The following is a 23,034-nucleotide window of genomic DNA, read 5'->3' as shown; positions in this document are numbered from 1 at the left end:
GACATATGCTTGTTTAACATATTTTTTGTTGAATTTAAACTTGTACAGATACTACTACAGAACGAAATCCCAAAGAAAATGATGAAATTTACCATCTAAGTCATTGCAAAAATATGTCTGCAAGATTAGGCTATGTTATAATCGCTGATTATCACAACTTAGTAAACATGTTTTAATTTTAGAATTGATCTACTTCCAGGTTTGTATGATTTCATTAATAAGGGTTCTGCCAGGTTTATCACCTACAGTTCATACAGGAACACAATTAGCCCAGGTGTACTTGAGACTTCACACAGCATTTCAACTTATACATTAGTATCATTCATTAGTATAACTGCAGCATTGTCATTTCCATAAAGAATATTTAATGATAAAAGTAAAAAATAACTTTTCTACATTTTGTACAACACAATTTTAAATAGTTTCACTACTACAAATTCATATCAGCACACTTAACCATTTCAATACCAATGTAAAACAATGAATAAATCACCAATATATTTTAAAAATGATATAAAATCAATTCAATTTGTGCTGTCTCCTCCAGAAATATCCAGAAATAAAGAGACTTACCTGGTGCTTATATATATGCGTATCCATACACAAATGGAGCTGTATATTACTACTTTATAGATTATAAAACATTAAAGCAATTACTGCTAGCAAAAAGTAATGGAAAGGCTTAAATTATACAATATGATCAAAGTTGCCAACATTTTATTGACCCTTTACAGATGAGCCATTCCTTTTATGCTTGCTACATTTTATAATGTTTTGGCAGGCCTTATAGCACTACAATCCTCAACATGTCATGCTTTCTGTATACGATAGTAGTGTATTTATTTACATTTTAACAATTTTAAGTACATGTTAACTTCTAGGTTCTATAGAATAAGGAAGAATTGTAACAATTGATTCTAACAGGAAAATAGGAATTATATTGTGAAAATAGAAACATTTCCAGGAACAAGAATTTAAAATTAGAGATTGTCCCTTAATTGAATTAAAGAAATTATACTATATAATGACAACATTTAGAGTTAGGAGCAAATCCAATTAAAGAGTAAAATTTTCACCTGGACCAGCAAATGTTGCAATACAAAGTGATCAAATGAAAATATTTATTTTGCTTGCAGGAAAAATACTACCTGCTTTTGTATACAAATACTGGGCAGTTTTATTTTAACACTTCGATTTAGAGTTGATCTAAAATGTGTCCTTCCCACAACATGGTTTTTCTAAGGTGCAAAATTGCACAATCATCCCACACCCATTCCGCCCTTCAAGTCGTAGGCAGTTGTAAGTGTCACTTACGTTCGGACATGAAGTCCTTGTAACTGTGTACATTGGCATAAGTTCTGTTTCTGAGCATGCGCAGAGCACTTTCATGCAATATACAACATGCAAAGGGACGTATGTCCAAAGATAAATCAGGCCCTCTATCTGTATTTACTCCCTACTTCTAAGGATCCGCTTTGTGTACAAATAAAGTTTAGTTATAGTTTTGTATACATCTGTGAAGCACTTTCACTGAATGGCAACAAACAGTACAACTCCTATTCCAATCAGCCATCCAGTGATATATGCAAGAAGGACTGGGTTAAAATCAATTTCCTGCAGCAATCAATAGGAATAATTAACTCTGCTTGGCTGCAGTGCTGAATTAAAATGCTTCTGGGATGTTTTTTTGTGCATAGATATGACCCTTTCTGTCTGCCCTGTGCAATGTAGTGGAAATGTTATTTTATTGAATACATTAGAGAGAATAGACAGAAAGCATCTATGAAGCACAAGCTGTAAATCATGAAATAAGCATTTTCTAAATAATGTTTGTAAATATAAGAATGTCAGCAGAGATTATTGTTATCTTTCATTTATAAAGTACTGTCATATTACGCAGGACTGTACATTTAGGGAATCATGGAGCAAATGATATACAAAGACATGAAACAGAATGTAAAGATGGCCCTACACAAATTAATTTACAACCTAAGAGGTATAGAGAACACTTGATACATTAAGGTAAAGGAACTAAAATTGGGTCTGCTGCTGGGGGAAGTGTGTGTGGCTACTGTAGGCCAACAGCCAACAATAATAAAGTAGTCATTGGCAATAGGCATTTCTGTGCAGCAACTGCAGGAATGAGTAGAGACAGTATAAGCAGAGATGTGAAACATTAACCAGTCACTGCAGAAATCTTAAACAGTCATCTGATTTCCCAACTGAACTTCCTTCATCTTCTGAATCTAGAAAGGCTTTTGTGCTGCACTGTTATTATTGTCATTATGAGATGAGTGATTTTGATGGTGGCATAGACTGTTTTGCAGATAAATAGAATAGAATTCTAGTTACCTACCAAAATGCTACCAGTAAATACATGTTTCATAGATATTCAGATTGATGCCATCCATCTGCTTGGCACCTAGACAAAGTGTCTTGCAGACATTGTTTGGATAGCCCTATAAGAGTTCTTTTGATAGGAATCCTGTTTGTGTTTGTGCAAATCAGTTATAAGGATCTATGATGCAACTGTTTAATAAGATTTTTTGTTAAGGCCTCATGAAGCCTTTATTCAGTCATTTTTGTACAGATATATTATTTAAATTTAAGAGGTTATTCATTTTCTGCTAAAATACGGTTTTGCAAGATGTAAGCCCACGACCTTGAGGTTAAGCTGACAAAGAGAATTCCTGTGAGAATGTAACAAGGTTTGTGTAAAAGAAACATACACAACAGGTGGATATGACAGACAGGAGATAAACCTCCAGCCCCCCTTGGGATAAGAATAACTGGCACATCTGGCCTGAGAAGGAAGAGAAAGTTAAACACCTCAAGAATATGTGAGATAGTTAATCTGCAGCGCATCCCATAGACTATTGTATGCTTATGACATGTACATCACATATATTCAGAAGGCTATAAAATCATCATCATCATTTATTTCTATAGTGCCACTAATTCCACAGCGCTGTACAGAGAACTCATTCACATCAGGCCCTGTCCCATTGGAGCTTACAGTGTAAATTCCCTAATATAGACACACACTCAAACACAGATACAGACAGACAGACAGAGACTAGGGTCAATTTTTGATAGCAGCCAATTAACCTACCAGTATGTTTTTGGAGTGTGGGAGGAAACCGGAGCACCCGGAGGAAACCCACGCAAACACAGGGAGAACATACAAACTCCACACACATAATGCCATGGCCAGGAATCGAACTCATGACTCCAGTGCTGTGAGGCAGAAGTGCTAACCACTAGGCCACTGTATCTTTGTATCAATAAACAGAGAATATTTCATGTATATAGAACCATGGTCTGTGTCTATTCTCTTCAGCTGATTGAAGTGCTTCCAGATATACTTGACACCACAAGGCAAACTCAGAACAGATTTTTGTATCTAACAACTTGCATGTGGTAATGTGACAAGAACAAAAGAGGTATTGAGACCAAATCCCAAGAGATTGCTTGAGGTGGCACAGGAAAGTTAAGATATCTGCAAAGTCACAAAATATGTGGATATGCTAAATCAGAAGCTGAATGATGAATCAACTGTTCAAAAACTGATACAAATGATACGTGAAAGTTGTAGAGAATTTGTGTAAAATACTTTAGTGTGAAATAAATCTTGGAGAAGGACTCTGTTTTTATTATGCTGACTAGTATTTAGTTTAATGCTGGGACTTGTAGTTCCACGGCAGTAGGTTGGAAGATATCTGTTAATTTTTCTTCCTCTATAAGTGAGTTTTTATTTTTCGTCTTACTGCGTGTGAGGGAGATCCGTGATAAGTTCACGCTGTTTGTTCTCTGTCTCAGCGCTCTGTAAGGGAGAGGTGTGATTTGGTTTAAACTACACTGTTTGTCTGTCTTTTCCGTCTTACAAGAGACATGTTTCAAAGTAAAAAAAAGTTGTACATTTGTAAATGTAATGCCTGCATTGCTTAATTGTAAACTTTTGAAGATATGCAAAACAAGTTTTAAAATCTTTGGTACGTTGCTGTCCGAATCAGCGAACTGACAAAACTTTAGATAATGTACAGATAGTGTCAGAAGAAAGCATTGACCTCCAGCTGGTTGGGGTCCAACAAGCCCTTACTGTATTCGAACAAAATTATTTTGTCTGTGAATTTGAGAAAAATAGCTTTCACTTTAAGTTAAAAAAGAAAGGTAGGAGTGAGATTTTACAAGCCGATATTACAAGCGATTTCAATCTGTGTGAAAATGGCGTTGATGAATGTTCTTAGAAATCAGGAGGGTTTGTTTTGCCCATAAAGAAATGTTACTAAATAAAATGCCGTCTGTGAGCGAGACTTGTTTAAGTGAATATATTTGTACTTTCGACATGGAAATCACAGAATCTGGAAATATGTGTGAATATTTGTTGATGGGAGATTCTGTTTAGAAAACGCTGAGTAATTTGCAGACACAATGCAAGGTGTCTAACAAGAGTAGTCTGATTTATGAGAGGAGCAGTTGTTGCTTTCAAAATGGCTGAATGCCTGGAACCATTTGAGGGCTGGTTGATGAAACGATTGAAAACGAGGAAGACACATCAGAGTCATTCAAGGAGGCTGTAATAGGTGATGATGAGAAAGGAGTGGCTTTGAACACTAGCCCACGTCATGTCACTTTAACAATCCCTGTATGTGAGATTAGGGACTGCCCTTTTGTGGAAATCATATTTTCATAACATGGAACACATTGTGTCACAGTTACGCTGCACAGAGAAACAAATAAACAAGTGTCTTATTAGCAGCTGTCACTGCACAAAAATGTTCCCTGGATACCTGATAATGGTGTACTGATACTGACAAGCATGTTACATGTGACAACACACACTGATTGGGAAATGTAAATTAATGACAGTAACTGTAATCCCTAATGAATAAATGTTAATCTCTATGCAAAGTTTTTTTCTCTTCACAGAAGGTCTCCAGCTACAGAGAAAGACCCTTTAGGCAATTTAGATTGAATTTATCCAACTCTCAATGAATAGAAGTTTGCAATATGTTTTGGTCCACAACCACAACAAACATAAACACACACTAATGAAGGATTTAAATAATGTAGACTCTGCTGAGTAATGCCTACTGTGTTTTGGAAAGAGATTTTAGACTTTATGGGCTATTCGCATAGCAAATGCATAAACTAGGTGGTTTTTCTGTATGTCGTAGACAGTATGTTTTTGAAAAGAAAAGGAGAAATGGACTAACATAGTTGAATATGAAATGGTGTTTGGTTTGTTTTTTGCTTTTTAACCAAATTTTATATTAGATGGTTTAAAAGAAAGTAATGCAATGTAATGTTAAACTGTGATAGATAACAAAAGGTTTTTATTTTTATCCTCATAATAGTTTTGAGTCAATCAGTGTTGTAAACATATTCACTGTCCTTATTTACTGTACTGTAATCGTCATATACTGTAAATACTTCTTTGTATCTTGGATATGGTAATACATTGTTGGGAATTCAAAGTCTGTACATAAGTGAAAAAAGACTTAAGACTTTATTATCTATTATCAGTGCTCCTGCATTAGATTAGATGATAGCAAGCCATTTACACTCTCCTCTGAGCAGAACTAAATGTTTAACCAATTTAAAGCTGAAGTAACTTCAGCATCTGCGCTGGCTTTACCAGATTATGACAAGCTCTTCACATAATTTTTTCATGAAGTCAGTGCACATGCACAAGGGGTACTGACACAGATACATGGTCGCAAACAGAGGCCACTTGCATACTACTCTGCACAATCAGACCCAATCATACAAGCAGCACCCATCTGCGTAAAAGCAGTAGCTTCAGCTGCTGTAGTGCTTTAAACGACTATAGATATTGTGCTAGGAGACCCAGTTGCCTTAATGGTACCACATGCAGTAACAGAAATTTTAAACAAAGCACAAACAAAACATTTGTCACTGTCCAGACTTACTAAATATGAAGAAACACTACTAACTCCCAGTAATGTTACACTTAAACGGTGCACAATGTTGAATCCGGCTACATTATTTTTGCATGTTTCAAAAGATGGGAGGACACATCAGGGATCCCCTAGGGATCTGGGGGAATCCCAGTTTGAACAAGAAGAAAAATACACACACAAAATGTTTCTGAACATAATTGTGTAGAACTAATGAGACAAGAATCTCTAGTTTTATCTGACATTAAAGATACACAATTATCAGATGCAGACATCACTTTTTTTGTTGATGGTTCATGCCATTACATAGATGGTCTTCCTCATACAGGATGTGCTGTAGCCACATATACAGAAATAGCAATTCAACAGACTCAGCCAAGTCACATGTCAGCACTAGAAGCTGAACTAAAGGCCCTGACACTTGCATGCATATATGCAGAAGGACAGAAAGAGTAAATAATTACATTGATTCAATATATGTGTTTGGAATTGCGCATTACTATGGCCCCATATTGGAAAGTAAGGACTTTATGGGTTCAGCCAGAAAACCAGTCAACATGCTGAACATACCAGGGCACTGTTCACCACATTCCAGCTGCCCTCCAAACTGTCAGTGATGAAGGTGAAGGCCCACACAGACACACTACCCAAGAAGCTAAGGGAAATAGACTGGTAGACCAGGCCGCACGAGAAGCTGCCATAACCCCAGTACTCCAAGGGAAGTATGTTTATTTACATGGTGACCACTGACCCCAAATTTGACCGTACTACACTCCAAATTATGCAGAGACAAGCCACAGAGAATGAGAAAAAGGCTTGGGCAAAACATGGAGCACTAGAAGTGCAAGGAGAGTGGTGTAAAGGTCAGTGTTTGTGTCTGCCAAAAGCACTTTATCCCATTATGGCCAATATAGCACATGGGAAAGCGCATCTGGGGAAAGATGCTATGGTTGCACTCACTAACAGGTTATGGATAGCACCAGAGTTTGCCCAAGTAGCAAAGGCGTTATTGGCAGGTTGCCTCATCTGTGCACAGAAAAATCCAGGTAAGTCTGTCCTAACTCCATGGAAAAGCACAACCCAGATACAGTATTCCTATAAGGGAATACAGATCGACTTTATACAACTTCCCAAATGCTCGGACTTTGAGAATGTGCTCGTCTGTGTCGATCTCTTTAGACATTGGCTGGAGGTGTGGGCATGTAGGAAAGCAAATGCTAAAACAATTGCCAAGAAAATTATGAGTGAGGTAATCTGCAGATATGGGGTACCGGAGGTTATTGAAAGTGACAGAGGAACACACTTTACGGTGCAAGGATTCCAGGAACTGTTAAAAGACTTGGGAATCATATCTGCCCTTCACAACCCCTACAGACCCCAAAGTTCGGGATGTGTGGAGAGTCTTTATGGTACTCTGAAATTGAAAATGCAGAAAATAATGTCTGAAACAGGCCTGCCATGGATCTCATGTATACCTATGGCCCTGCACTCACTAAGAAACACTCATAGGAAAGACACAGGTTTAACAACATATGAGATCCTGTTTGGCACAGCAAACAGAACAGGCCATTATTTTCCACAACAACTACGGTATGTACATGGTGATTTGTTGAACTATGTTGCCTTATTACAGAAACAACTAACTGAAATACATGGTCAAGTGTTCTCTTCCATTCCAGACTCTAATTTTGATATAGATACCCACAGACTGCAACCAGGGGACTGGGTGGTCATGAAAAGCACTTCAGGAGAAGTCTTGAACCCAGATACGAAAGTCCTTATCAAGTCCTGATAAGGACTTCAAATCAAGTGAGTCTTGTTCTGATACATAGAAATTAAACTGTTTTATGGTATTAATATGTCTTGCCAGAATAGTTGTGACTGAAGTAAGGATCAAGCCCCCCCCTAACCCAGTGTGAAACAGAGAGTGAAGTGCCAAATTGCTTATGCCACTGTGTGAAAGGGGAAGGAGTGCTCAACAATTTGCACTCATAGGAGAGTAAACTCTGAAAATGCCTTTGTGTGGATGCATAACCTCATTGGCAAAGTTGTCAGTAATGATTCATGTTTGATATTGGAAATATTAGCATTAGTAGCAAGGGGTTTGGCACTCCTGTTAATTGTATATGTGCTAATAATAGTAAGGCAATTGGTGCAGTTTCTCTCTGTCCCTTAGCTAACTTTCCCTACGCTTCACCCTAGTTGTCATAGCTCAGTTCAGCAAAACGGTATAATAGAATATTCTTCAGGCCTCCCCACCTGTTTGCTACCTGACTGATAACACAATGTGCAAATAAATCAACAGCAAATAAGCATTGGTTATTTATCCCCACGATTGATCAGCATCTGTATCCAAGATGACTCCTCTTAGTTCAGGTTTCTGGTAAGATATCTCACTCTTCACTGTGAAGTCTTATTCAATTTCTCAGGGTGTCTTTCTATCTCTCTTTAATCCCACTGTCTCTCAGACTCCCGTTTTCCTTTCTCTGACCATCTGCAGGGAACTCTGCCAGGATACCTGTCCCTCTAACTCCCTCTCAGAATTCCAAATGCTTTTTGTAACTGCTTATCCACAAGCTCCTCCTCCTCACTGAATGCTGGGATATGCATTTCTTTACCTGCTGGAGAGGCATCCAAACTACACATGCAGCTCGCTCAGGTCACTGGCGCCACATATGTAACAACAATAACAATACAAATAACAATGTTTCATGTCAGACAGACATTAATACTAAGAAAAACAAGCAGTGAACCAGGGTGCGTTTATGTACATGTGTCAATGTGACCAAAGTGAGCCCAATAATCATTGGCCCATTCTGGCCAATGAGATAGAGAGATGTGCACGTGAACCTGCCTTGCTGTGTTACGCTCACAAGAAAGAGTAAGCAATTAAAGGGAGCATTAAGTGGTGACGTTGATGGGTGAAGTAGGAGAGAAAAGAGAAAAGAGTTAGTAAGGAGCTAAAATTAAAGAGACGTTAATGAAAGAGATTTGAGGGCAAAAGAAGAGATAAAACATTAAAGTGAAGATGAGAGTCAAAGAAAGAAAATTGACTGGCAGGTAACTCTGAGGTAACAGGAGAGACAGATTGCAGTATTGCAGTAAGTAATGATAGTGAATTAAGTAACAATAGTCACAGAAAGTGAAGTAGTGTGTGAGAAACATTATAGTGAATGAAGAAAGTCACAGAGAAGTGACAATTAGGGAAGTAATGAGAAGGAGGAAATAAAGTAAGGAGGAAACTACCAGAAAAAGAAAAATCCAGAGATTAAGAGGAAGAAAGTAGGGGAACATTAGGAAGGAAAGAGAAGGTGAAAGGATAATAGAAAGAAAGAAATATATAAGCAAAAATCATTGTGGGGAGAGAAACAGTTAGCTAAAAGCAGGTGAGGGAAGGAAGTGAGAGACAGTAAATTATGAAGTAATAGTGACCAGCGGAGAGTAAAAAAGATAGTCACATTGGCAAGTTTATATGAGTTGGTTTAGAGAGCAAAAGCAAATGAAAACAAAGATCCTGGATACTGTGACAAAGGGATATATACTATATTCTCCTTGATTCACTACCCCAAATTGGCTGTATGACTTTAGTGACATTCAATTTGGACTATGTATTGCTCTGGGAATATTCCAACATCTAATGGAACATTGTATGGTGAGCAAGAATTCTCAAAATGGTACTGTTGTACCTAGATAATATTATTGTCCACTCGAAATTATATGCGTGAATCATCAAAAAGATGCCTTTGTGTGATTGAAAACAGGCATTTCAGGTGACAGCTCCTGATAACTAAAGATGGATTATTTGGGCATATGGTCAGAGGTAAAAACATCATGCCCAATTTTGGTAAAACAGAAGATGTGAAAAATTGTCCCGTTCCAGAAAATGCAAAATAAATATGCAAAGATCCTCAGGCTTTGACACCTTGATTTAAAGAGGGATGTAATAAAAATTACAAGTTCTAGTTCTTGGATTGGTAAACAACAAGTAGCCTTTGATGAAATTGGACATTTGTTGTGGAAGCAACTATCTTGGCAGATTACAGTTACATATTCAATATTTACCCAGAAGCCAGTCATAAAGGAGCTGAAGCATTACTGGCTCAACAGCAGAAAGGAAAAGAAGAAGTAATAGTGTTCATAAGTAGGCTCCTATGAAGGTCAGACAATAATTACAAATGATACTGCATAGTTTGGGCAGTTACTTTGACTGTATTCATTGACAATAACCATCTAGCTCACATAAAAGTGCCTAACCTGGGTGCTTTGCAACAGACTGGAACATCACTGGGCATAATGCGAAATATTGCTCTGGAAAATCAAATGTCAATACAGACACCTTGTCAGGTGTCAAAAAAGGAACATCAGGGGATAAATACAGAATCATACAAGTTGAAGGAAATTTCCATTAAGGTTCCATTTTAGTAAGGTAAAATTAAGGACAGATGGGGAGCAGTGTTGTTGAGTCCCCATCCCACATGCAAACGGAAAATGGAGAATTTTTTTTTTTTTTAGCCTGTTTGAAACATATCAGTGATACGTGAAAAGAGGAGTGCAGCACAGGACCATTGGAGCCTTCAGGGAACCTGCTGGGTCAGGGTAACACTACACCAAGCAAATGTTTAACAGTAATTTTTGTATGTAACTGAACTGATTTTTAAATTTGAACAGTCTTTGATTCCAAAAAGTATGTGTGCCTTTTTTGGCAGGTGACCAGACCATTTTCATATTAATGGTCTATGTTTGGGTTCAAGTGGGAATATTATTTGCCTGTCGTACTAAGTTTTAGCTCAATGGGATATATTTTAATTTTATTAAGATTATATGAGGAAATGCATACTTGCCAACTCTCCCTGAATGTCAGGGAGACTCCCTGAAATAGGAGTGATCTCCCTCACTCCCTGATGAGTCTGGTATTCTCTCTGATGCTGAGCCAGTACAAGATGTGGTTGGCTTCGCCATCTGTGGCATGATGACACAGTTCAGAAATTGTGTCCTATGTCCATGTATTGATGCCTATGGAGGCAGCCATTTTCATGGAGACCAAGATTTAATCAAAGACTGACAGGTAAGACAACATGACTTCAGTAATGGAGACAGAAATGTAAAAGACACTTCAGTCTCTAGAGATTCATTAGCTGCTTTTCTTTAACACATAGTTGCCTACTCTCCCGGAATGTCTCCAGACTCCCGCATTTCTGGGCGACCTCCCGGGAGATCAGGGCAACCTCCCGGGTTCTCGCCCCGCAATAGATAAGTGGCGGGAGCTGGGCTTAATGACACAAATATTGCGTCATCTTAGCTGTAATTAGCCAAAATTGTGTCAATCATCTAGGGGTGGAGCCAAAATGATGCAATTAGAGAAGCCCTGCCCCCGCCTGCTCACCTCCACCGAAATCTCCCTGAATCCACCGAGGAAAAGTTGGCAAGTATGAGGAAATGTGAATAGTATAAATTGCATTAAATCATATCACCCTCTTGCAGGGAAACCCTGGAGAAGAAATCACCAAGATTGAAGAAGATAGTAATAGAAATATGTTTTTCAGTGTGATCTGAAAGTTATCTTGTATGCAAATCCCATCCTATATGTAAGGTGCAGATAGACATTATTATATAAGTGCTATGTCTTGAAAGCTGTACAGATTTTTCCTTATTATAGTAAACAATGCACCTTTGTTTAGTGCTGGGAAAAACATTAAAAATAAAGACATTAATTCAATATTTTACCTCTGTCATATTTTAAAGTGAGGTTTCACTTTAAAAACAAAATGTATTTTATGAAGCAGCACAAATGCACAGAGTAAATGACCTTTCAGTCTCCTTTTGTGATATCATAATACTATTTTTGTGAGTCCGATTGTATGGGAAAGAGAATGCATTAGTGAAAGCGAATGCAAATGTGGGGGTGCAAATATTTCTTTGAGGGAGAGTTGATGGATAAAATAATTCATTGATAAATGTGGTGCAGTTGCAATAATAACTATTTCCCAGTTCCTGAGTCTTTTTACTTCTGCAAATGACTTCTTGTTTACACACCATCAACAAGGAGACACCTAAGTGTATGCATGGTGATTAAACAGGCAACATTGACAAAAAGTATGAGCTGTGCATCTGCGTTTTTCTATTCTGTAAATGTTCCATTGTAAATCTAACCTTTCTCTTTTATTAAGTACTTGACCTGATTTAATACAATATTAACTGATTTTTACACATGTTGCAGTTTTTCCAGAAAGGAATCAATAATATTTTGTTTCAGGAAATAGAACAAGAAATACAATACAAAACAGCATAACTTATTGTTGCTTTTGTTTAGTGTCTGTCATTGCCATTTGAATAATTCATAAATGTATAATTATCACTTTGTATAAATAGATTCTACTAATGAGGAAATCAATTTTGCTTTCAGATGTTCTGCCTGATGAGATCATAATGGTAATTAACCCAGATTTTTACCATAGCGTTCGCCATGCTATGTAGAGTAGGACACACAATGTCAATGAAGCAATACATACATAACAAGTGTTTGGAATTAATGCTGTGTTGTCCATCCAGAGACTAATGGTACGAAAAGAAGGCTCCTGAAACACATTTCTTTCATTATTTCTCACTTTTTGGGAAAGTACATTTAATAAAATATAAATTGCAAAAAGAAGCCATTTTTTAAACTAACATTTATGTCAGAAGACATGCAACAAATCATACATACAAAATATAATTATATACATGAACAAAATGCTAAAAAGTCGCCCAGCTTAATTGTTAACATGTTTTTCTTAAATTGCAGGGAATAGCGATTTTTGGTAGCCTCGGTAAACAGTGTGCCTTTAACAGCATCTGTGAGAGTGCAAAAATCTTCTAAGGAGAGTCAGTGGGTGGATCAGGAGGACTAATAACTATTTGTGAGCTAAGAACACTTGTATACCTCATAATACATTCAGAGATTTTGTTTTACAGAACAAGATACACGAATGAGATTTCAGAGCTAGAGAGGGGTGATTTACAGAGTTCCATGGTTTGCAGGCAGCCACAGAGCCTTTTTTCACCAAAAGCTTAGTTCACACTAAGAAGTGATGAAATCAGACCTCAATCTATATGAACAATGAAAATTACATTTAAATGTGCATTTATACAATATAACAAGAACATTAAAATGTACATTAGTGGCACATTCAATAAAGACTATCTTGATGTAGTCTCATTCTCCTTGAACTATATGCATTACCGACTTTACCTGAAAACTTGCAAATGAATATATATATATATATATATATATATAGCAATTTTATGGGGGCGGTTTCAAAAGTAGGGCATTTGTGTGGTCTTTCTTATGGGCTTGTGTGCTGCATAGTTTGTGGGTAGTAATAAAGGACCTTTATTTTCTTTTTTTAATGAAATCAGCTGCTTTACCTTTTAAAAGGTACCAAAAATATTAAATACGATATAATATGTAGTATCATTTATAGTATTCTAGTTCATGCTACGTTTTCAATAACCAGTACACATTGCATCTCATTAAACTGCATATTCTTTCAATGCATCCTTATTGATTTGCCATTGGAGTCACAATAAAATTTAACTTCATGCCTCAATACAGCTATCAAACAATAAAACTTCTGGACATGTGCTGTTCAACTAGGGAATCAATCATCTACAAAAGTGTTAGGCAATCTGTTAAACTTCAAAGGCCGCATGTGTGGCCCTCTAACCTTCAAAGGGGCTGCACATTATCCTTAATCTCAGTCATAAGTTAAAACAATATATTTAATCAAAGAATATAAGAACATATCAGCAAGCATTTCAGTTTAAGACAAACAAATGTTACAAATGCACAAAGGAACAGCGCTTGATTACAGCTATAAAAATCACATATAAGAATACACAGATATCAGCTTCATCTGTGCCAAAGCCATATAGCATAGTTTCAACCAGTAGAAAACTGAAAAAATTATGTTATTATTAGAGTATAACATGAAAATACAAATAATTTGCATATACATAACCAATATAAAACAATCTTTAATTTTCCATATAAAAACACATAATCAAAGAAAATGAGTACAACAGCAATCTGTGATGGTGGTAATGTGGTAATAAGAAACTTTTTTAAACAGCACTACAGCTTTTAATATATATATATATATATATATATATATATATATATATATATATATGTCTAATTTTATAGCTAAGAAGATTCTAATATCTAAAAAGTATAACATGAATACCAATACATCAATTTTAGCTGTGATGTACAGTATATGTATTTTGTGTTTAGAGATTTGAAATCACATATGTTCTTTATTTAAATTGCCTTTATACTATGGGTCTGATTTTGAGTTAGGAGCAAAGCAAAGCACAGGACAACTTTGCACCTTGACAAAACCTTGTTGCATTGGAAGAGGGAGATAAATTTAAAATGTCGGACAGATTTATAGTTGGGATAAGGCATGTCTTAGATAAACTTTAATTTCATTGTAAAAATAAATCTAACAAGTATTTGTGTGCTACATGAAAAGACAGTCAGTATTTTCCTTGTGTGCAAAAAAAATAAGTCAATTTATACCCCTTGCATTGTAACATGGTTTGTCCAGGTGCCAAGTTGCTCCTTTTCTTTGCTTTGCACCTAACTCAAAATCATGCATTATGTGTCTGATTCACAGTGTCCTCCTTTGCCTGTAGAATGAGTTTGACTCTGAAATACATAGAAGAGAGGACAATGGTTGAACATGCTTATTTTACTTCAGAGTTTGTAAGTGGATTTCATTTTATATTTGCATTAATAGATTTGTTGCCGCACTTCACCTACCCAAATTAGTGATTGATATTCATGGCACTGAATAGAGTTGTTTTCCCCACCTGTAGCTTATTCATTCTGACAGGGGCTGTGAGACAGCACTTCCCTTTTTCTCTGTCACTTTCAGTTAGTAATCACAATGTTTGGACTTTTCAACAGACAAAAACAAAAAGAAAACACAGCGTAACAGGGACTAAGTTACTATGATATAGTATCTGTATGTTTGACAGGACCACCATATCCTTTGAATGAAGAGGACATTTTTGGTCTTCTTCTAATTATAATCATTCAAAACATAGAAATATTTTTGCTGTGCTATATTGTAATATATTGGTGTCTTAATATGTACATGAAAGGGATTTATACATGTAGTAATGACATGGTCATCAGTCAAAGACTATTAAAAAGTAAGCAATACAGTAAAGCCTTTGGAAGTTGTTAGTAAAGGTCTTCGTTTTGCCTTTGTGGATATTACAAAACTTAGGGGGGTATTCAATTGTTAGCGTTAACGGAAAAAAACGAGCGCTCCAAAAATATTACCGTTTATACGGTAATATTGCGCATGAAAAGCGTTAATACAGTAGTTTACTCGCGGAATTTCAGCTCGCCGCGCAGGGAGCAGCGAGCTGAAATTTCGCGAGTAATTACCGTATTAACGCTAAGATTTTTTGAGTGCTCGTTTTTTCCCGTTAACGCTAACAATTGAATACCCTCCTTATAGTACTATTATAATGATTTACAATTTATATATGTCCATCATTCTTCACATTCTGGCTAATTTGTCCATATAAGTGATATGACAATTTATTTGACTACTGCGTTAGAATATAAAGTTTTAAAATATATTTACCTTTTTACCTCCCATGTTCACTATATCCTTGCAAATCTATCTCACTCATTCCCATATTTTGCTTTCCTATATAATGCTATGGAAACATCATGCAAGTATATTGCCATTATTCACGTTAATATAATTTCTAGGAGCACTCTATTATTATTCATTCCTGGATTATATTCAAAAAATGTTTGTTTCACTTACAAAACAAAAATAAACAGTGAAGAAATATTCTCTGCCCATAATAATTGCCCATGTGTTTCACCAAATACATAAAAACTATAAATAAAATAAATTTGTAAACAAACCCTATAACAATTTGAACATATTGCCTTAAAGCAATCAATAAAAAAAACATATATTTTATTCTTTATATTTTATGATGCTAGAAAAATGTAAAGGTTAAGACATTTTGTTTGCATCAAAATAAAAAAAAATATTTGTGTTGAAATAAATGATAGGATACTTCTGTCATGCTGGTTTATTGGATTATAGTTCACTTGCAACATCCTAATTGAGAAACAGAAAAACATAGCCAATTTGGATGCCAAGTTGCATATAATGAAGTTCGAAGAGAATGAATGCGCACACAGCAAAAATCAGAATCTGTATATGCATCCTATCATTTCATACTAGGCTATTTTACTAATCGTTTTCAAAGAAATATACTAATCATTTTCTCAGATTTATCTTGGATTTATCAATTTAGCAACATTAATACAAATGTCACAGGGTGATTGACACTCATTGTAAGGTGCCATATGCAAACAGTAATCATAAGGCTTGTGACATATATTTAGAAATAAATCATGCTTTAACAGTATACCAAGATTATAGAGATCATGTTTACAAACACTGATTAGAACATATGAGCCATATGGTGTCATTTAGAAATGATTTAAATAAGCAAAAAAAAAACCACACAAAAAGAGCACTCTATATAAATGGGAGCGAGCAACGCTTCACTTAGCACAACATTTGTATGCAGTTTATATTTTTTTTTACACTTTTATAGATTTTTTAGCTTCAATAATTAGGTCATATTTTAGCTGCTGGTTCTTGGAGATATTTTATTTCTAGATTATTTTGTAAAAAAAAAAAACCTCACTTGACACCTGGACATGCGTGACATGTGAAGGGATTAATGAATACACAATCACCTGGTCTGCATAAATGTGACTATAAAATGTATCTCACACTCACTAATAATCATAAAGCCCTGCCACCACTAAGATTTAGTTCAAGAGCTTGATGGAATCTGATGGTTGTGGATTCTCTGATATCAGCCAAGGTTAGCACTGGCAGAAAAGACATTCTGAAGTCCTACAAGATACCAAACCAGGAGGCAGAAGGAGAGTCTAACAAGATAGTTTCTGGAGTGCTGAGGAGCCAGGAACAATCATTCTTAAACAAAATACAAAACGTCTGCACAAGGTTAGGGCTTTTCTCATCCATATAATAGTGTAAGTACAATTATTGTAGGTGAGGAGGTGCTCTTCCAACTTATGAACATTAAAGAAAAAAGAGATTTCAATTGGAAATAAAGAAGGCACTCCAGTCCCACAAGGACAGAAAAAAAGTATTACTTTTTTTGGTATATATCTTTATTTAGTTTTCCATTAAAATATTTATCTACCCCAAACAGTATAGTGTGGACCCTAGTCCATAGCCATGAAGCATTGTTAAAATATAGATAGAGAATGTGTACAAAGAAAGAAAAATGTGTAAGTAAAAAAATTGTCTCAACACTTACACATTCTCAACTAATTAAACCTGGGAATGAAACCTTCGCCGCTGGCAGTAAACCAGAAAAAACACAAATGTAAATACAAAAAATAATAATAAACATATATATAGGAATATAAAAACACGTGAATAACAGAAACACTGCAACTCATACATATATATATATATGTATATATATATATATATATATATATAATTTAAAAGCCTAGTGGCGTGTGTTAGTCTGTGTGTGTGTGTGAAAAAAAAAAAACAAGCTGCAGCGCCACCTGCTGGGCGAAATTATACACTGACCTACTAAATTCTTAGTGTGTGTGTGTGAAAAAAAAAACCTCAGAAAGGGCTGAAATTTGGTATACTAAGATGTTTTTAATTTGTTAATTTAATTTGTTAATTGTTAAAAGTGTTTATAAAGATTTTAAAAATATATAAATATATTTCTTGAAGGAGAAGTGACAGTTGGGAGTGGTTGGTGGTTGCCGGGGGTAACAGAGCGAGAGGAGTGTGATACTCAGGACCGCTGAGAGAGATTCCTGTGTCTGGATAGACATCTGGATGGATGTGGCGATAAAGATAAAGGATGAGGTGATGGAGAAAAATGATGAGGTGGTGACATGTGGACAAAACCACGTTAAAAAAGGGCGCTTGCTTCGGGAAGTAACGCTCTTCCCCTGAGGAGGCCTGGGCTATGGCCCAAATGCATGACAAGAACCTTTTTAACACCTTAAGTAGCTTGATTTGACTAGAATGCATGAGTATCATGCACGGGTTAACTTGTATATATATATACTAGCAGTTGTATTGTATTGTATCAATCAAGTAATGCGTTTATGTAATGCGCTTGTGTCGCTCTTTTTGTTTATATATGTAGTATGTTTTGACATAAAAATATCTCATTACCTCATGAGAGATTTAATCATGAGGTAATCATGAGAATAGACTCTTCCTATATACATATATGTAGTGTTTCTCACAGATCTTAAAGTATAATGTCTCTTATATGATATTTTACATAGGTCTTAAAATGTAATGACCAATTAATAATCTGAGATCATACTGTTCATAGAATCCAGGGTATATTGGATTTCCATATATAGTCCAATGTGACGTTTAAAAAATGAATTAGGTAGCCCTAATCCAAATTAGTACATTATAGCATAGTGGGCTCCTAGTTAATTGCTAGTACTAGTTTATATATATTCTCATGAAGCATTTATACATTAAGCTTTTTCCTCTTTCTTATAAAATGAACTGTCTACTTAAGCTTAGGATATCCCACTCTGTATTACCAGTATCTATCTGTTATCCCCTCTGTGGTATCAACACCCGGGTCAGTATATCAAATATGTCACAAATAGTTCAGAAATTCCGTATGGCTGCCTGAATATTAAACTACCTTGTTTGTAAATGACTGTGGAGTAAACATGGCACTATTCATTCAGGAGTGCATGTGGCACTGCCGCTTGCTGGCCCCACTTCTAGGTTCTTCTTTGTCAGGGGAACCCTTCGATCCGTCCTTAACGCTGCAGCTAGGCTTATTTTCCTCTCTCGCCGCTCCTCTTTTGTCTCCCCCTCTACCTAGCCCTTCACTGGCTCCCATTCCCCTTCAGAATCCTCTTTAAGCTCCTCACACTCACCTACAAGGCCCTCGCCAACTCCACTGCGCCCTACATCTCCACCCTCCTCTCTATTCATGCTCCATCCCGCCCTCTCCGTTCTGCCTCTGACCGTCGCCTCTCTTCCCCCCTTATAACCTCCTCCCATGCGCGTATTCAAGACTTCGCCCGCGCTGCCCCCCTCCACTGGAACAAGCTCCCTCCCTCCATCAGAACTTCCCCTAATCTGTCCAGTTTCAAACGGGCCCTAAAAACCCACCTTTTTCTTAAAGCCTTTCTGTCTCCCACTTAACTTCATACCTTATCTTCTTCCTCCGTCCCCCTACTCTCCCTCTCTCCCCTGCGTCTCTCTGTCTGTCCACCCCTCCCCTTAGATTGTACGCTCCTCTGAGCAGGGCCATCTCTCCTCCTGTTTCCACCACTTCTAACTCTGCTCTCTAGCTACTTAGCCCTCCTCCTCGAGGGTCCTCCACCCCACGTCCACTCTCACTCCTTCCTCCCCCCTGGGGGTCTCCCTGTCTTCCGCGCCCTCCTTCTTGGGCCCCGTCATTTGCGGATCCTCCCTCCCCCTTCCCCGCCCTCTCTAGCTGTGCATTGAGCTTACTGAGTTGCTGTGTTTACTGTCCTGTGCTGTCTCCCATTGTATTGTAATTTTGTTTGTCTCTGTACGGCGCTGCGGATGCCTTGTGGCGCCTTATAAATAAATATTAATAATAATAATAATAACCCAATCACAGGCAAAAGAGTTGCTTTTAAGTACATACCAACCAATCAGGTCATTTGATTTTTATTGACATTCTTATCAACCTATAATATCAGTATGAGATAATTTCTCTTATTTGTAATCATATGCCATAATCATGCAAAAAAAAAAACAGGTAAAGGAAGAGGAAAAATGGTAACAAGGATAAATCATCTGTTCATTATTTCAATTAACATTATTACACGCATATATATTATGAATGACATTCTTGAAGTCTGTTATAACAGCATGAGATCATTTCTCAAAAGAAAATATGAAAAAAGAAAAAGAAGAAATATATTAACAAAAGCAAATTATGTTTATTCATTATTAAAATTACCATTATTACATGTTCATAATGCTATATTTATAGTTGTTTTATGATCCAAACAATTATTAAACAAGATCCTGTTTTCAAGATGTTCAAAATGTCCCTATAATAGAAATAATGTTCTTCCATCTGAATATAAATGATATGTATCTTTTTATCACATACATATATATGGAACAATATTATTACTTGTAAGTGATCTTATAGTGATATTTTATTCCCAAAGTAATCACTTTTATAAAATGAATAGTATAATAGTGTAATAAACTATTTGAAATGTTATTAAAGATTTACAGATAGATTGATTGTGTATTATTGGGGTGAATAGCTTTGATACAGTTAAGAGTAAGGTGAATAAATACAATCTTCTGCCAGAGGTATGCACTTCGCAGCCCTTAGGTTAGCCCACTGACGTAATAGGTGATAGACGGTAGATGGGAGATCCGGCAGGATTAGGAAGAGCAGGCTTTGTAGTGGTTGTGTAGTACAGCACAGCAGAGCAGGATTGGTTAGCAGAAGTAGCACAGCACACAGAAGAATCCAAGCCACTACAGTGGAACACCAGGTCGCATACACTGAAGATTCAAAACACTCAGGAGAGTTGCCTGGTTGGATACACTGGTGCTCAGACAGCGGAGTGGTCAGAAAGGATAGCCAGGTCAGATAAACAAGGGCACAGACAGTACACAGGAACACTGGCAGCAGCGTAGTCAATTTGGATAGCTGAGTCGGATACACAGGAGCACAGGCAAAAGCATAGTCAATATAGATAGCCAGGTCGGATACACAGGTCCTCAGGCAGCAGAGGGTCCAGAATCAGCGGTCTAACAAGCCAATGGTCATACACAGGGAAACACCAGAAAGCAGCACAGGATACACAGGGAGAGCCAGATGCCGAATGGTAACTTGTTACTCTGACACGGGCAGTGTGACAGAGCATGCTAGATATAGCAGAAGGGAATTCAAATTCCCCGCCCCTGTGTCACCCGGAAGAACAGAGCAGCGGCTGCGGTCCTTCCTCACTGCCTTTCCAAAGGGATCAGAGTCCTGTTTAAATAGACACACCTGATTCAAAACATCAGTTGAATGCAATAATAAAAAGCCAGAAGAGCAGCACATCCATCACTAAGAGGCAGATCATGGAGCTGTGCATAGACACAAGGGAAAGAATGCCAGATGCTGAGTCTGATAAGTAGCAGCTATATGCTGGATCCAGTGTCTGACACACTGTTGCTTTTAAACATGTTCCTTCCTTGCCCAAACCATCCCTCTCTGTGACCTACTGAAAGGTATGCTGGCATGCTAATCTGTTTTGCAATTAAATTGTTGCCTACTTATCCAGTATTTCAATGTGTCCCAAAGATACACCAAAACTTCTGAAATGTAGCACGGGTATGGCTTTCATTCCACTAAACATGTACATTGTGTCCCTTTCCTGTGAACTCTGACTGTTTACTATTTCTTGCTACAACACATTTATTCATTAATGACGTTTTGGATTCTGCAAGTTAAGGGAGAGAAGGCACCACTCTTTCTCTATTTTATTTGAGAAAGTCATTGAAAAATGACGAAAGTAAGAACCACAGTCTGGCTGACCTTTGAAAATATACTACCAGCGCTGGAAAAAAGGAAGGCTAGCTTTCTTTTTAATATCTGGGAACTGTGACAATTGAACTAGGACAATGGAACTAAGATAAAGTACCACTGAGTGGTATCTATATGTACTAAAGAGAAAGTATTTTGCGCTCCTACTTTTCTATAAATAATATTGTATTAGGAATTGGAAGCACATCAATTCTCTAGGGAGCTGCATCTGTCTCCTTCAGGACATAAAAGTGGTGGCTATACGTATATATTTTTGTGTATATTTTTTATACACTTATGTTTACAATTATTTATACATATATATGGTTATATTGATTTTGAAACTGTTTTTTGTGGTTGACATCTAAGTCAGCACCAGAAGATACCCAGGAGGGTATAGTGCTTGTGTTTAAGAAACAATACAGACTTATTCATTCACTGCTTCCAATAAAGTGAACTGGCCACTCACTTTAGGAAGAAATCATTTGTTCAATATATGAGCTCTACACGATTGCAATTTGAGTTTTGGTTGGAAGCATCAAGTAACAGTACACATTAAACATAATCAGGACTGAAAACCTTTCTCATGAGAGGCCAGTGTTTGATGTTTAATATATATTATATTCTTATTCTATAGCATTTATATTCTTTTTATTGAACATTCATTCACCTCTTTTTAAATTTATTCTACCTGTATTCATCATGGTGATTATTTTATTTTAAAATTTGTCTCTGTCGAATGTTATTGATTTATTAATAAATTGAGACTGTATATAATAACATACATGCTCCGTTCATCTTCAGTTGAGTATCCATTTTACAAGTATGAAGTTAGACTTCTGACATTCCTTTTACAGTATTGCTTTCCTGGTTACACATTTTGGAAGGTGTGGAAATCCTCAGATAGAGAACGACATTAGACCACTTTGTAGAAATACTTACCAGTATTTTCTGGAGTAGGAGTGCTCTGGTGTTAAAATAATTGTTTTCACTATTTCCCTCTGCCCTGCCTTACCCTGAAATTGTTATACATTATCCCTTCCACAAATTCAATTATACACTTTTGTCAAAGTGGATGAGAGTTTCACAGGTCATCCTTTTGTGAAACTCTTATCCACAATGACAGTTTGCATGTGTACTTCTGGCTCTTTTGGGGTCTAGCAAAAAGCAGTTTTATCTCAGAAAAGGTATCCCCAATGCAGGGTGTAGGTTTTTCCTTCTATGAACAAGTGGCACTGAGGTGACCCACCTTTTTGCAAACAAAACATCAATGGGTGTCTTCCAAAAGTGGCTTTGCCCCCACCTTCCCATTCATCATGCATGCTTTCGCATCTGTTGTGCACAGGATAAGAAACTGCTCCTGGATCATCAAATCTTATAGACCATCAACTCTGGTGATTTATTGCACCCCAATCCACTGTTTAAAAGTAGTGGAAAAATGGCCCACCACTCCAAAGTAGGTGATAGGCAG

At 36.7% G+C, this 23,034-nt stretch overlaps 1 long non-coding RNA gene across 1 annotated transcript in view; it reads left to right on the top strand.

Moving 5' to 3' along the window:
* LOC142105966 (uncharacterized) overlaps positions 1 to 12,778 on the top strand; it is a 76,792-nt gene extending 64,014 nt beyond the window's left edge. The window contains exon 3 of the long non-coding RNA XR_012679728.1: positions 12,703 to 12,778. This is a non-coding gene — a long non-coding RNA (uncharacterized LOC142105966). The remainder of the gene's footprint in view (positions 1 to 12,702) is intronic.
* Positions 12,779 to 23,034: the final 10,256 nt, after the last annotated feature.

The sequence above is a fragment of the Mixophyes fleayi genome, chromosome 1 (genome assembly GCF_038048845.1).
Source record: "Mixophyes fleayi isolate aMixFle1 chromosome 1, aMixFle1.hap1, whole genome shotgun sequence".
In the NCBI taxonomy this organism is placed as follows: domain Eukaryota; kingdom Metazoa; phylum Chordata; class Amphibia; order Anura; family Limnodynastidae; genus Mixophyes; species Mixophyes fleayi.
The sequence above is the reverse complement of the archived record's forward strand: the minus strand, read 5'-3'. Positions and strand labels throughout refer to the sequence as shown.